This window comes from Oryzias latipes, chromosome 20 (assembly GCF_002234675.1).
Source record: "Oryzias latipes chromosome 20, ASM223467v1".
In the NCBI taxonomy this organism is placed as follows: Eukaryota; Metazoa; Chordata; class Actinopteri; order Beloniformes; family Adrianichthyidae; genus Oryzias; species Oryzias latipes.
The window spans coordinates 16,180,256-16,197,365 of record NC_019878.2 but is presented as its reverse complement, the minus strand read 5'-3'; the positions used below and the strand labels follow the sequence as shown (position 1 = coordinate 16,197,365).

At 40.7% G+C, this 17,110-nt stretch overlaps 1 protein-coding gene across 1 annotated transcript in view; it reads right to left on the bottom strand.

Moving 5' to 3' along the window:
• Positions 1-17,110, bottom strand: part of stau2 (staufen double-stranded RNA binding protein 2) — a 101,934-nt gene that overhangs the window by 3,668 nt on the left and 81,156 nt on the right. The window lies entirely within an intron of this gene.

Genomic DNA, 17,110 nt, shown 5'->3' with positions numbered 1-17,110 from the left:
TGAATTAATCAGAATGGAGCGGAGAAGAGAGCTTGTGGCTTGCAGAAGTAGCTTTTACGTCACACCTACAAGCTTTTTTTCCAACTGGGCGGCCGTGGTGCAGCGGTAGGGCGGTTGACCCATGATCGTAAGATAGCAGGTTCGCCTTGTACACCCATGTGTCGAAGTGTCCTTGGGCAATACACTGAACCCCATCTTTCCTCTGGTGGTAGGTTGGCAGCAGTGTTCGGCAGCGAGGCTGCCACCAGTGTGTGTATGTGTGTGTGACTGGGTGAATGGGTCATGACTGTAAAGCGCTTTGGGCCTTGTAGGTAGAAAAGCGCTATATAGGTATACGCCATTTACCATAATTGTATTTAATTCCGCTATAATTCACAGCGGTTTGAATAAAGAAATACTCAGAAATGTAGTTTTAATCTTGTAATTCCTTCATATATGTCCTCCGTCATGAGAAAAATGGCACAAGAACATGTAAAAAACACAAAAAACACAATTTTCATGAGTCTTTAAGTCAAAATCACAAACAGTGTAGCTGTTAAAGAAAAAAAAAAATCCCTTCTTTCAAGCTTGGATCCAGAATTCCATGATGTGATTTCCTTCCCACTCATTCCCTGAAAGTGCATGCCAACTAGAGGGGCTGCCAGAGATGTTCGAACGGTCCAGAATGTTATCATAACAGAACACATATGAGGAAAATGTAGACCCACAAACTATGTAAGGTGATTGGTGTAAGCCTTGCCAGCCCACAGAGTCAACTTTTCCAGACATTTGAACAATGAGATGAAACCCCAAGTGCTAATTTACCCCTGGATAGAGCGGCACAGTCACTAACAAACTCAAAACGCCAAGTTGTTTTGTCTAATCCTGCTTGTTTGAGCCATACCACAGATCTTTCTTTTTCCCAAAGATTTGTTTCACATATGTTGACATCTTTGTGGGTAAAATATGTAGCTGGGGAGTATATATTTATGTGGAAAGTAATATACGTTGTTTTCCTGTACTGAAGTTTCAGATGTTGTCTCTCAAATATCTCTTAAGGATACTTGACACACAAAGGATGATGGTTTCTTTGCAAGGCCCACATCCCAAACCTTCTACCACCATGCATGAAAATGGATCGTTTTGCTTTTTATTTTTAGTACAAATCAAAAATAATGCAGTGCATACTTCTCTTTGACAAAAGAGACAAAAAGTCACAAGTGCCAAGGAGAAATAGTAAAGAAAAATAAGCTTGAAGTTTGGTTAAGGTAGAGGGAACTCTCTAACTTAAGCATAGAAAAGGTTTACGTGCAAGTTTGAGAAATAAATATTTTATCCACTCATTTTGATAATAGATCTTTTTGAAGTTGATAAAGTTAATTTCCTCTGTCCTTGATTGAACTCAAGTTTACAAGAACACAATTTACCTGCAAATAGAAATACACTTTCTGTTAGAAAATTTCCAGATCCCGTCCCTTGCTTTGTAGTAACCAAGACATTTTTCATTCTATTGAAACTATTTTTTTTGGAACTTTCAAATTCTCCTCTTGTATGTTGAAGTAACAAATGTTGCAGTTCCTTAAAATACCACTGGAGGCAGGTTTCAAAAGAGTGTAATTTGTTGAAAAGTCCAATTTTACACCAATAATATACAGTCTAGTGTTTGTTTTTCTATTCATGACAACTGTGGGAGCATATTAACTTAAGGAGGTGTTTTTTATTTAATTAGACCACACATTTGTTTATTTTTAGAGCTTTTTTGTTTTGATTGGCAGGTGGACAGACGTAAAGTTTTCACTTTACTTTGTCCCCCCCCAAAATCACCCTTTTTTGGAAGATGGTCAATCCACCTAAATGTCAAACTTTTTTGTTAAGCCTTTTTCATTCAGGTTGAAGCGCAAAGCACTGTACATTAAAAGCAAATAAAATGTTCATAACAATGGAAAATGTTTAAAAACAGAAACACATTAAAAACAGGATATTCACACAAAGGCTCCCCTTTTGCCCCTTAAAATGGTATATATGGTATTAAAGATTATCAGTGATTATCTATGGCCCTGCTGTAAAAAGAAAAAAACTGACTGACACTGAGAAAAAGATAAAAAAAACTTTTTTACCATTACTTATGTGCATTGAGACAAATTTAGTAGAAATGTCAAATTTACTACAATGTGCATCTTAATCTCTCCCAACATCTACATTTTATTTGTCATAGCTTATAGTAAGAGGCTTTTCTTTACCAGTGGTCTTTACTTTAAAGCAGATTAGCAATTAAAACATCTGAGAATAATCAAGTCATGCTTTAATTGTGAAAAGATTCGGCTACTTCCTTGTGTCTCATTGGTATGCTATGAGCACAGAAGGATGTTAGAACAATCTTTTCCACTTGTGTCCAAATTCATTTTCACAGCTTTTAACTTTAGACTTAGGGAAACATCAACCAGGATTCGTAATATATGACTGACAGGTGCAGGGGTCAAAACCTGGTTTGTATCCATCAAATTGAGAAGGGAAAAAAAGCAAAAAGAAGACTAATGTTTGTAAGTTAAAAGAAACGGACTACATTTTAACGTAAAAAAATATTCTTCATGGTTAATTTCTCAATTCTGTCTTAAAAGACTTTCAAAAATCAACTCAAGCTTCAGAAAATAGACAAAAATTGACAATTTATAGCACAAAGTGCTTTTGTTTCCTTTTTCTTTTTGGAGCTTTGACACCCAGTAAGACGTGGAGAATGATTATAATTGAAAAGATTCAAGGTGACAACAGGAGAAAGTGACAATCAAAGGAATGCGTTGCAGTTGTAATGTTCAAAATCAAAAAAATCTTTTTTTGAGACTAAACTAGGCAACATTCCTTAGAATCTTTCAAATAGATCAAGTCTTATAGTGGTAGTGAGATTTACAATTTTTATAAAAATAAATGAGGAAAACCCAAATAAAAATATTTTATTACCTTTCCACTTGATGAGTATCAGACAATTGTTTAGTTTTCTTCTGCAACCAATAAATTATAATTGTGGCTACTTTTCCTATTAAAATCTTGTTTGTTGTATTTATTTAATCAGTTTGGCACCTTTTATCTCCCTGAATAAATACCCAGAGACCATCTGTTGGAGTAGGTGGGGGAGTGATGGTAGTGTAGGGGCTGGAGATAAACAGTCATAAATCAGGTTCTCGACAGTGGCAGCGTTGCTGATATACGACAGGCAGGCATAAAGGCCCGGCAGCTTTGTGAAGGCCGCAAAGCCTAACACAAATACTCAGCCTATCTGTAGGAAAATTGGGCTGTGAAATAATTATTTTTTTAATGTGATAAGCTGACCATCGTTAGAGGCCGCGGTTACAACGATGCATCAGCACTCTGAGAGTTTGTTTAGTCTGAAGTCAGAAGGAGCAAGGTGGAGGTGTTCCATCTCTGTCATGCAACAAAGAGACTGAGATGTGAGTTAGGAGGCGATGCACACAGATGATGCTATGGGCCAGGTTTCTAACAAACAGTGGAATGACGAAGCCTAAAAAAATAAAAGGATCTAATAGAGGTTTTTGATTTTTATTGGGAGGACTTGAAAAGCTGTTTTCAAACTTTCTCAGTCCAGCTTTCAGCAGAACTGCTGCAGCTTTGACCGATATTCATTACTTGTTGTTTGTAGAAATGGACTTTGCTCGAAAAAGATATATACGGTAAGTTAGTTGAGTATTTTGACAATCTGATTAAAAAAACAAAAAAAAACAAATTTAAGTTGTAAATGTCAAAAAAATAAATCTGCCATTAAAAAAAAAAACTTTTTAACAACTAATTGATGAAATGTCTGTATAATGCCCTGAAAGTTTTGAATATGTAAGTCTTAAAAATGTATAAAGCAACAAATTATAAGTCAATCTGATGTTATGTACACACCGGGCATGTGATGTGTGTTGAAGAACCCAATGAGCATGGGTTCTAGAAAGTGGTCAGACTGGACTGTCGCAACCTGATTCTAGTTTATCTACCTACAGTTGGAAGAGGCTTGGTGCAAAATGTGGAGCGGAGCAAATCTCATGAATCTTGCTCCAGACCTTTTCTTTCACAGCTCTATTCTGATAAATGAAAGACTTGTTGTCATAGTTGAGGCCAGGCACAAACCACAATCAATAATTTCTCCTTTATGATCATTTCTTATTTGATAGGCATTTCCATGAATTAAAAAGACACTTCCCACACGTCACTACCAAATCTGAGTCCCTGATTGGTCAAAGTTCAGCTGGTTCAGCTTTCAATGCACGTCCAATGGCTGCACATTTTGTATGTAGAGCCTGAAAATGGACTTAAGAACTTATGTATCAATGCAAGACTTTTGAACGCGCAAGCCTTAAACATGCATATACATAGACCTTTCAATGGAAGTGGTTGCTTAGACGGGCGTTGCCAAGGCCAGTGTCAATGCAGCATAAAAGAAATACATATTTCAGATTTACCAACTACCACTAAATATTTATATGCAGCAAAACAAGCATTGATAATGTGCCAAATTCAAATATTTCTTCACCCTGTATCACTGAAACTACATTTCTGTCTTCAAAAGGTACCCACAGTTTTAGCCCCACACAGCACTAACTGCTCTGTTGTCACTCATCCCTTGTTCTTTGTCCTTACTTCAGATAACAATTCAGCAGTTGCTATTAATCCAACATTGGCAGCCAGCCTAACACACCACTAACGGCCGCTCCACACACAGGCCTGCCCATCTATCCACCTTGGTTTTTTGAGTTCAAAGGCTCCGTCAAACAGTGGTCGAATGTGACAGGCCCGAGAAGGTGCCATGGTGTGCTCCTGATGTGGAGTGACAAGGTCGTCTCATTTTTCTGGGCCTGCTGCGAACCTAATGGTTTCCCTGACAGAGCCTTCGCCTCCATCAGCAGCTAAGCCAAACAAAAGCCTGGTCCCCCAGGAGTCTGCAGCATCATCCTGATGGATCTGATGGATCTTTGGATCACAGTGACCTGACAACTCAGTACTGTGTAACAGCTCTCACTACTAGCCGGAATAAAATCATTCTAAAGTTTACTGTTAAGCTTAGTAAAATACTTATAGGCTAAAGGATCTGCCAGAAGTAGAGCTTAAAATCCACTGATTAAAAGTCCTTCAATCCCTCTTTCATCACCAGCGCCAGAAAACTGGAAGACTCCACATCAAATCTGAACTTTTACGTTAAAAAAACTAAAAGCTTCATTGGTAATCCTTCATTGTGCTTTGATGCTACATCAGAAAACGAATCACTGTCAAATATAAGAAAAACAGTCATTGGTTTATAGCTTTAGCCAGATATTTCTTGTATTTGGGCTAAAATCTGTCATCTAGACTGCAAGTGAATTAAGAAAGAAACATGCAAAGAGAAATCTACAAAATACATATTAAAGTGGTATTGTTTAATGATAATTTTACAAGTTCTTTTGGATCTCTGTAAGATGTGTCTGTAGTGTACTTCTGAAATGAAGCACTACCTCCTTAAAAGGGGTTTAAAAGACCTACCCCCCTACATTAAACAATTAACCCTAACTCCAATGCTTTAATGCACAACCACAATAGTTTCGTTTCACAAATCCAACTTTTATTCATTCAACAACTTGAGCAAACAATGGAGAGGATGTGCTGTAACCCAAACTTCTCTCTTTTGTTTGATCAACTGAACAATAACCACTCGTGCTGTTTTTGGGAAAACATGCTTACAGTTTGATTGTAATAATGCAAAAAAAAAAAAAAAAGTCTCTAATGTTGGGTGGCTGCTTTCAAGCTGCTACAATGAAAACATGAAGGGGATGCAGGACAGCTGCTTATGAGGATGATCTAAGGACAAGCACTAGACTAAACAATGACGGGAATGGATTTCAAACGGGACATTTTAGGAGGTAAGACTCAGAAAGTTGGAAAAATGAGTGCCCTGTTGTCAGAGAGGTTCTGAGGGTGGGTATGTTATGCTGGAGAGGGCTTGTTCAGGCTTCAAAAGGCTGCATAGGCCCTCGACAGGACTCTCTCTTTAGCGCAGCACTGTCAAAGCCAAATGTAATATGAGATAGAAGAGAAAAGAAACTGGGGGCCATGTTTTGTCCTGTTGTTCCCACATCACTTCAAGCCTTTCTCTTGAATGAATTTACTGCAAACATATTACAGAATTTCTCTTCTTTTTTGGTCATTCCATTGTAGGTTTTCTCATCACTCTGCCTAAGTTTCCACTAAATTCTTTTCTGTTCCCGCTGCCCACATCAAAACCCTGGACAGGGATCACTGGAACATTCCCGGACAGCTCGCAGAGAACACCTGTGTGTGCATGAGTGCTGGCAGTGTATGCCTCTATTTGTTAATGCGGTGTGATATGTACATGGATTCTTGAGTAACTACAGAGAAAACGTATTCAGATCTTCTTTCCAAATCTCTTCCTCACTCTCTCTCCAGATTTCACATCCTCTTCCACATCAGAGGCATGGATAAAGAGGCAGTGTGTGCCCGGCAAAAGCTGAAGTTTAGCCTGACATGACGTTAATTCCTCTGAAGTTCCACTTGATTTGTGCCGCTCCACTTCTTGTGCAACAGCATAGGTACTGGAAGTTACCGTTAAATAAACTCTAAGGAATCCAATTAGATTCCTGTGCACGTGCAAGTTATAAGCGCATGCCTTCACGTCATGGGGGGATCATAATTCATATAATGTATGGTGTTTTCATTTGTGTGACTCCCAGGAATAGCACAAGCACCAATAGATGGCTGTGGTAAGTTAGTGGGGTGAGGGGCTCCCCAGGGGAGCAGGTCGTCGCTGACATGGGAAGCCATAAATAAGGGCCTGGGGCGAAGCGCCATGTCATGCGTCATTTGGGTCGAAGAGGAGTGCTTTATCTCTCCCCACCACTGAGCTGCGGAGCATGGCACCTCCTATGGCGTAACACAAAACATATGGGCAGAGGGTGAGGGGCAGAAGCACCTCAGCATACCTTACTTCTGCACTGTCAGCAGAGCATCTAAAAAAAATAGGAGAAGATAAACTCAACTAACTTATATACTTTTGATGATATAGTCCTACAAGAACAACATAACCTGTTTGGTGCATGCCAGAGTTTGTTACATCACAAATTCTACTTTTGCATGGACAAAAGAGCAAAAGTCTTGGCACAAAGGTTTCCATTCACTTGAAAATGAACCCTGGCGTGGTTCATTGACAGTGTAAATGTAAAGGGACTCTTTAGTGCACAAAAGAGTGCATCCACACCTTTAGGTTTAAATTAGAACAGGGGTAATTTCCTAAGACAGTCTGCTTCTTTTTACAAAAGTAAAAGCTCGCCTGAACTCCTGTGCAAGAAGCGATTGTGATGCCCTTTGGAACAAGAGACTTAGGCTGAACCCAAGTTCATTTCCTAGCCTCTCGACTTCTCCCTATTGCTCCAATTGTAGGGGCATTTGAAGCAATTGTGGTATCCGAAAGCGTTTTTTTAAGGAGGAACCTTAGCGATTTAGGGCTGAGTATCCCTCGGCCGGTGGGGCGTTCCGCATCGTGCTTGTGATACGGAGGGGAAACGTATTTCTTCAAATGGGTGTGGTCTGAAGCACAGAAGTTTACATTTAAATGCAAGTAATGACTTTTTGTTTTTGCATGACTTATTCAAGTTATAAAACCGATGTGTATTTTCTGTGCGTTGGCAGCAACCCGCTAAGGAGATGACCGACTACTATTCATGACGTCATCGAGTGGTAATAACGTCTGGATTTGAAAACACAATTTTTCTATAACTCTCCGCTTGTAGGGCTAAATCTAGACGTAGGCAGAAGCTGTAGGGGTAGGGAATGAATTTGGATTCGGCCTTAGTTCACTTACTGAAATATTCAGGTGAGATGAACTTTAGTTTGAACAAAAACTTTTCGAGAACCAAAAAGCAGAAACAAAAAGCCAACTTCCTACAGCATAAATCTAAATAGGTGTGATGAAGAGTTGGGTAGAGGTTGGAACGTTTTTTCCTGTGCAGAGGAAGTGCAGGGGTATAATACTATAGGATAACCAAAGGATTAGCAGGAGTAGCAAGTGATCTTCTTAATGTCTTTTTTCTCATCCTGGTTCAGGTGATAATGCCCCTAAAAAATGAGTTATTGAAACTGCATGATTTTCTCTTCTTTTCTCGTCATTTGTGAAAGAAAACCAAACCTTAAAAAAAGAATTTATCAGTAGTAAAACAACCTAAAAGCCCAGTTTCAAAGAAAAAAATTCTGTCCGGATTCTCAATCTAAAAAAAAGCACAAATCAACATCTTGCAAGTAAATGTGATGTGGTAACAGGTTTACATTATAATACAAAGACAAGTAGAACCAATGAGTTATATTGCTAGATTTGTCCAAGATACGTGAGGCCATACTGGAAAGGTCAGTAAACAATGAGACACGGCATAGCAAATACAGTAAAATGACCATAGAATGCCTACTTTTGGTCCAATTTTAAAAAGAAAAAACTCTAATCATCTCAAATACAAAACCCAGGCTGTGGTATCAATGTTTTTGTTAAAAATGCAACAAATGAATGACATTTCAAACTATTCTTTAAATAAATACGTAATTACATAGGAAATGCATTGCATACCTGATAAATGGTCGTGATTTGATTTAAATCTACACACAGACTAAGATTTAGACAAACTGTTAGACTCCTCGGTCCAGGGGGGTGGCGAAACGGGCCGCAGCAAGCTGAGAACAGTGCAACCCGATCGACAGTCGCGCCAGTCCGGGGCCCCGAGGATGGGAATCACTGCACAGTGAGCATTTCAGTCCATGGCCCTGGTGCAGTGAAGTCCGGGGAGCGTTCGCTAGGGCCAGTCTCGAAGCACCAAAGTGGGGGATATGCACCTGGCAGTCTTCGCTCGCCACTACTGAGGGAATCCTGGTTGGTTTCTTTTCCTCTGGTTAGTAATATGCTTTAATTCAGCAGGCCATTCTCCAAAAAACAAAACAAGATGCCAGAAAATATGGAAATAGTGCGAAGTCTAAAGCTACCATTGACTTAAATAGACTACAAGATCAGCCCAAACGTTCACTATTCTGATAGTAAAGTCACTCAGATCTTCCTAAAATTTTTTCTATAAGTTCTCTTGTTAGCTGATAGTAATAATTTACTTGTGGAAAGTCACATCCTTGTTTTTCCAGCTCTGTTTGTGCAATTGTGGAACAACAGCAGTGAGTTGGCATCTCAACCTATTCAATATGGCGTTCAATTTAGCGTACGCCACAAGCTAGTATGGCGACTCTAGCCTATACAACTCATTGAGTGGAACCATCTAGTTTACGTCTGCATGCTGTGTGATTTTCCTGGGAGTTTGGTGTACTCGTCTCTGAAAGTAAATTAAATGAAGTAAAATTGTAAAATGTTTTGGGTTTTTCCCAACCAATGGCCTAAGCCTATTTAAGTAGGAAAACACAATGAAAAAAATTCAGCCGGGAGCATTACCTCAATCTCTGTCCAGCCACTTTACAAACTTTGCTGAAAACAGGTTTAAATGAATCATAATGCCCGACTTGGTACATCTAAGAATTTAAAATTAGTCTGGATATTAAAATAAAAGACTGTTTTCATAGGTCAAGCATGGCTTACATGTAAGATGAAACATCAACTGACCAATGGGACAAAGTATGATGCCCTAACTACTCATCATGGAAAGAGAAATGCAAGCCGTTCGGGGAAGGAACGGACTCTTTGTGTGGAATATATACTCATTCCAAAGTGATGCCGTCTCATTCCATGACCAAAGATGAAAAACTATCAAAATATTGTTAAAAAAATAACCATGGGGACTGCTTAGCGAGAAGGCTAACTCATTACAAGAATATTGTGATAAAGAATAAAAACAGCCTTAAGGTCAGTGACTCACCACTATGACAGCTGAGATGTTTCCCCAAAAAGGTTTCAAGAAATTTCACAGATAAATTCCCACCATTACACACTGACACCACCTGAGTAATGAGACATAATCTGGGTGGACTGTGCTTTTATTACTCATGGAAAGATGCTGAAGTGGTTTCACTTTGTACACATAAAAATTGTGTTTATAACACAGAATGGAAAGATTGTTGCTTTAAGGGTATTTTACAATTTATAAGTCATTGTACAGGTTTTTATGAATGATCAACAATACAATAAAAATATAGTCCAATTGTTTATATTTGTAGATATTTTAAATAATGTCCCTTTTCATGAGAACTCCATGATGAGGACAAGTCTATGTTACATCACTCTGTCTGCACCTGCAAAGATCCACCTCTTAATGCCAAAGGGAAAAGCTTCTATAATCCTGAACAATAGGGCCTAAATTGGCCAGGGGAAGGAACAAAAAGCGCTGGGAAGAAAAGCCAGCCTTCAGGCACAAGCTCTCTTATCAGCACAGAGCTATTGATCGGCCCCAAGGGGCGTCCCATTTCTCTCTTCTCTGCCTGCTAATCTGCTGTTCTTTTCTGTTTCATCTCATTTTATTTTCTGTATAAAAAGATCAACTACATGATCCTTTGATCGTTTTTTTTTTTCTGATACAAAATCCAAACCGACAAGGACGCACTGTTAGTCTGGTGAAAACTGCACCAACAACTCTAGGGGGTGTGGAATGCAAATGCGAGGCTTGCGGTTTCTGACTCCGAAACCAAAGTAAAAGACCTTTTGCATGTGCAACGTGGAGGCAAACGTCTTAATTGCTTCCCCTAATTTGCACAGATAACAACCTTAGGTGAGATAATGCACTGAACTAAATGAGGATGTGAGCCTGGCTGTCAAATCTTATTATTTGCCATTATAGGCCCTCCCAGTATAATGATTCTATCATTCCTTTATTGTTAGAACAAAAGTCGAGTGTTGTCTTAAAGCTGCCTCGAGATGTTGAGAGTTCAGAAAAAAATCATAACTTTGGACTAAGGCTACGTTCACACCGCAGGCTGAAACGACCCAATTCCAATTTTTTTGCCCTTAAGCGACCTGTATCTGATCTTTCATGACAGTCTGAACGACACAGATCTGATCTTTTCAAATGCGACCCAGGCCACTTGGGTATGTGGTCCTGAATCCGATACGTATCCGATCTTTTAAAATGCAACCGCCGTCTGACCGGCGAGGCCACATGAATCCGACCTGTATGTCATCAATACGCTACAAAAGTCATTATTCTTCATTGAAGTAGGCGGAAACAAGAACATAAACATCAACCATTACGGACGATGCTGCTGAGACCAGTCAGTGGAAGGGAAGCGATGTCACCAATTTGATTAATATTTGGGGTGGCCGCTCTATTCAGGCCAAACTCAAGGGCTCTTATCGCAACCGGGCGGTTTTTGAAAACATTTCCAGTGAAATGGCCGAGCGTGATGTTGAACCTTTCCCGCGATGACTTTTTTTCATTTCCGACCGTTGGTCAGAAGTGCCGGGGACCGAAGGCGGATCCTCCTTCGGGGTTTACTTCTCTGTTCGAACCCTCAGATTCTCCAGAGCAGGTTAATAAGGAGTCAATAGCATTTATTCTGGGGGAAGCTTTCTTTTATTATTGTTCTCCTTCCTCCCTAACACACAACGTGAATACGCGCCCCCACTGCCCCCCTCATTCCCTACCTCGCTGCACGCGCTCTCTCCTCTCTCTTACACACACGCGCGCGCGGCCCCAGCACATTCACATCCCCATTCCACAATAGTGGATACAGAAGATCCCAGCTCCAATGCCTTCTTAAAATGAGAAGATTGTAATTGTGCTGGCTCCTTTGTGAAAACGAATTTAATTATGCAAAAGAGCTCCGCTTTTAACAACACTGTGGTGGACATCCATTGTTAACGTTAGATACTTCCGCCAACAACAGTGACGTTGTTCACCGTTGAGTACACTTCTGCGCATGCGGGTCACTTCTGGGTCATTGGAAATGTGAACGGCCTTGCAAAAAAATCAAATTTTTACAAAAAAATTGGAACCGAGCATTAAGCCCTGCAGTGTGAACGTAGCCTAAAACCTTTTATTCATACAGAACATTTTAATGAACATTAGAAGGTATATCATTAATCTCTTTAATCATTAATCTATTTTTAAAGTGTTCCCAGTGGTCTTTTGATCATGATTATGCAGTTTTTAGCCGAAATAAATAAAACTTGTGTGACATCGTTTCTGCAGAGCGGCAGAAGTTCATTAGAAATTCCTAACCCTCTCAAACTCAAACTTTACTTGTATAGCGCCTTTCATTTCAGTTAAAAACACAAAGCGCCTAACATTAAAGCAAAAACAATAGTTATAAAATATGAAAATTAATTAAAACAGAAAACATAGGGCAATCACACACAGATGGGACCCCTGCCTCACCAGATGACTCACTCCACCCACCCAGTTCCCCCAGTAAATAAGCTTCTGGGCTCGTGCCAAGCCCCTATTCCCCTTCTTCCCTTCACCCATAACTAGGAGCAATCTGTTTACACGCTCTCCCGCTAGCCTAGAGCCCATTGACCAGAGGATGAATGAGATAGAATATAGGGAAACAGCAACGTTTACAGTGACAGCTACAGACTGCTGTAATTATCCGCAACTGTCCATTAAGAGCAATATAATTGTTCATGTCCAAGACAGAAGTATGAATGTGACAAGACGTCTGGAAACATAGTCCACACACTTTTTTCCTCGTTCCTCTTTCTCCTTACAGTTCCCACCAGCTCTTTTAAGTGTTTTAATCACCTACTACACTCAGGGGACTCATCTGTAAAAACCCTCTGCGGTTTTATAATTTGAAATGAATCCGTGTGCGGTCTGAGAGTGGTTTTTTATTTAACACCATGCTCTCTGACCTTATGGGATGTGGACAGACATATCTTAAATAACAAGAATCCTTGAGGGGGGCGCAATGCGCTGTGTGGTGTGAAAGACCCATCATGCCTCAGCCCCTGAAGGGTTATGAAAACCTTAGCATGTTTCTATAGCAACGGACAGTGTGTACTACAGAGGCAGGTTATAGAGCAGGCGTGTTTTTCTGAAAATCAATTCCAGTATATCGAGAAGACAGTCTTGTTGACTCCAACTAGTTTTCGGATTGATCAGGTTAAGCATAGCCTCAGATGGGATTTGACTACATAGGAAATATTATAATCCAAGTAAATATCAGAGCGGAATAGACAAAAATAGCTGACCAATAGGAGTCAAAGCCAGACAGATAGGGTGATGTCTGGGTGATTTTATGATCTTCATCATAAAAAGGGCAAAAAAATCAAAAGGGATCAAAGACTGCTATTAAAAGTATTCAAATATAATTTAATAATAAGGCAAAGAGGCTTATTTATTTCACTTTTTCACTAAAGAGTCCGACTGTTCTAGTATTCCTGCAACAGCTCAGAAGCTGTAATCCATTAACGTCCAGTGATTTAGTGATTTTATCCACCAAAGGAGAGGGAGCGTACAATTATCCACGGACAAGCCTTTACGAGCAACCTCACACATTTTAACAGCGTGGCAAACAGACAGTAAACACCGGGATGGCGCTGCGCTTTAACATGTGATTAAGACCCAGCTAATTAGATAGCGGACAATAAAACAGTGAGGAGAATCGTAAAAGAGAACCAACACAGAGAGGCCCGAGTGAGGGCTCAGCCACAACCGAAAGACAACGGGGTTCACAGCAGGCCACTGACAAATGATCCAAGTAGGGTCTCTCATTTCTGTTGCCGTCTCTAAGGTGAAAATGCAAATAACAGACTTTCTAAGGTAAAAAAAAAAGAAGAGACCCCCTTGCATCTACCAGCCTTCTCTTTGTTATACTCCCACTGCACCAATGGTGTGGTTGGTTCTCTGCAACAGGGGTCAAGGTACTAATAGAGGACCTTGTGGCCTTGTGCGGCTATAGAAAACACACCCCCACCACCAGCATCCCTGCCAGTCCCTGGTCTCTTATAAATCAAGAAAGCTTCATTGAGAGCGTCACAGTCCTCTGATGTCCGAGCCATGTCTCATTTCAAAGTCTTCGTGAAGGCTCACACGGTTCCACGTTTACTCACTAGACACAAGGGAGAAGTGTGTGCAGGAGTGAGAGCAGGACTCCAAAGAAAAGACAGGCAGAGGAAAAGAGCAAAAAGAGGGGGAATTCGTTTGGGTTCGGAGAAGAAGTGAAGGCAAATTAGGAATAAAGAAGACATCCTTTAGGAAAAAGGGGCCTCTAAAACAAATATTTATTCTGCAGCTATGCTGCTTTTAACCTCTTATTTAAAAACAACTTCAATAAATCAAACAATTTTGGGAACGTAATTGCAGCATCACTAACCCTAACCCAATGCGCATTTGTGAGTGCATGTTTGTAAATGTAGCATAGATGAAATCTTTCTGTAAACTGCTGTTTCCAAGCATTGATGGCAGTGCAATCAGAGCTTCCATCTCCCTTTATGGTAAACTGACGCTTGAAGTTTTTGAAAGTGGATGTGATAATGACATCCTGAGGTTTCCTCCAGCAGATGTGTTCATAACAGAGCCAAATGGCTAACCATAAGTTTGAATGCTTTCTTAGCTACATGCTTTACTGTACGCAAACAGCTTTCATACACAATTAAGCTGAGGGCATTCTTTTTTAAACAAATAAGAGGACCTCGACAACCGAAGGTTTATTTGAGACGGCTATTAGAGCAATTGCACAACTGCTTTAACCTTTTACAGAGCTTTATTTTTCTTCCAAAAAAGCATTTTTCCCCGCAAAACACTAGAACAAATTAATTTAAGTCAGATTACAATAAACATTTTCAAACTAACTTGTATCAAAAAACAAAAAGAAAAGCCCCCCAAAAAAAGGGTTACTTGTTTGCTGGAGCAAAAAAGGTTTTAAAGATGGTGTGCACATGACGTCACAGGCTGTTGACATCATAATGCCTGGGAACACTACGGAGAGTTTAATGAAACTCCCATATTAATCATGGCTAATTTCTTTTTAACTGCCGGATGATATAGTTCATATGATGGAATGAGGAATGGAAAAACGCTGGGAGAGTCAATGGATTGGAAAATTGGTGAAATTGGACCACAGAATAGGAGTCATAATGTTGGAAACAAAGAACACGCAGAAAGAAAATCTGTGCCAAACGTCAAGGTCAGAGATACGCTGCTGCTTGGAGATGGCGCTATCAGTGGAGTCAGCCACAGAAGAATGCAAACTTTAAGTTGCCCAAGTTCTACTGTTCCAGTGATTACAGGACTCTTATCTAAAGTCTTGTACCAAGGAGTTAAACGAATAATCATCCATGTAGGTGCTGTCGATATCAAAAAAGAACAATCTGAACGTCTGAAAAAAGACTTCATCAAGTTATTTGAAGAGATCGACAAAATAGAGGTTGAAGCATTCATCAGTGGACCTCTTCCTAACATCGATGGGGTGTCACTCAAGTTCAGCCGTCTGTTTCAGCTGAACAATTGGCTCTCCAGAGAGTGTGCTTCCAGAGGATTCCATTACATTGAGAACTTCAATACATTCTGGAAACGAAAGGACCTATTCATGGGAAGAGGCCCACACCTGAACAGAGGTGGAGCAAGAGAGTTAGTAAAGAACCTCCTCCACGCTCTGGGGCATAGAGGCCAAGGCCCTGAAAAGGCAGTAAGGAAGGACCGAGCCAGTGTCCCAGGAACCACAGCACAACGGCAACAACAACTACCTCCACTACCACCACCGGTCAAAGACTTGGATCCGGCAGCACCAGCACCACAACCACCTCCATCTAAGGACTCAGCTGCACCAGCATCACAACAACCACCGCCAGCTAAGGACCCAATCGCAGAACCACAACAACAACCACCAGATTTGGCCCCAGAAATACCACCATCTGACCAGCTCTGGGCGCCCCCTGCTACATCTACTCCCAGTGAAGACTCACTTTCCTTTTCATCCCCCCCACTTTCACCCATGGCCCTACCTAGCCATTTTGATAGCCTGATTAAGTCAGGAATTAAGATGGCTCCCCTAACACCTGTGAGCCTCACACCACACAGGAGCTCTCCTACCCCTCCAGCGCCCCCTCCACATCCTTCACCCAAAGTCCCTCCAACACGTCCTTCATCCAAAGCCCCTCCAACACGCCCCCTCCGTCGTTCACCCAAATCCCGTCCAGCTCCCGCTCCTCCTGGTCCATCACCCAAACTACCCTCAACTCGACCTCCCCTGCGCGCCTCTAGACGTGCTATCCCCCAGAGCTAGGATGAAACGGGCCCCCAGTGTCCTAGGAAAGGTTATGTCAAACTGGGGCCCTGTGATGAACAGCTTCCTTCTGGTGCTATACCTGTAGTTGCACCACGTAGAATGCAAAAAAGGGCAGTTAGACTGTCCAATCACAGAAATCTAGTTGATATCCCTTGCAAGGTTTTGACCAGTCCCAAGGAAACTAATCTTAAACTTGCTGCACTCAATGTCAGATCTTTATGCAACAAATCATTTTTAATCAATAATCTTATCTCTTCTTTTAATCTTGATTTTATGTTTTTAACTGAAACATGGCTTGACAAAAACACAGGAAACATAGTTCTAGTTGAATCAACTCCCCCAAACTACAAACATGAATCGGAAATACGAGAAAATAAAAAGGGTGGAGGCGTTTCTGCACTGTTTAGAGATAATATTGCAACCCGCAGACTATCATTTGGTGTGTTTTCATCATTTGAGTATGTGTCCTTTAGGATTGAGTTAAAACAAACTCCTCCCTTACTCTGCATAGTTATGTACAAACCTCCTCAGCACAGCCAAAGTTTCATTGATGATTTCACTGAAATGCTCTCAGTTGTGTGCACAGACTTTGATGGTCTAGTCATTACAGGTGATTTTAATGTTCATGTTGACAATGTCAATGACAAAAATGCAAAAGAGCTCAATGGTGTCCTTGAAACCTTTGATCTAATTCAGCATGTGAGTTGCCCCACCCACAGCAGAGGGCACACTCTGGACCTGCTCATCACAAAGGGGGTTAATATTCACAATGTCAGTGTGGTTGATGTCGCCCTCTCTGATCATTTCTGTGTATTCTTTGACCTGTCTGTTTCTCCCAAACCACCGCCTGGCCCTGCAGTTGTCCAAAGGAGACAAATAAATGAGAGCACTAGGGCACAGTTTGTAGAAATGGTAGACCTTGAAAACGCCTCTGGTGCCAATGTTGATG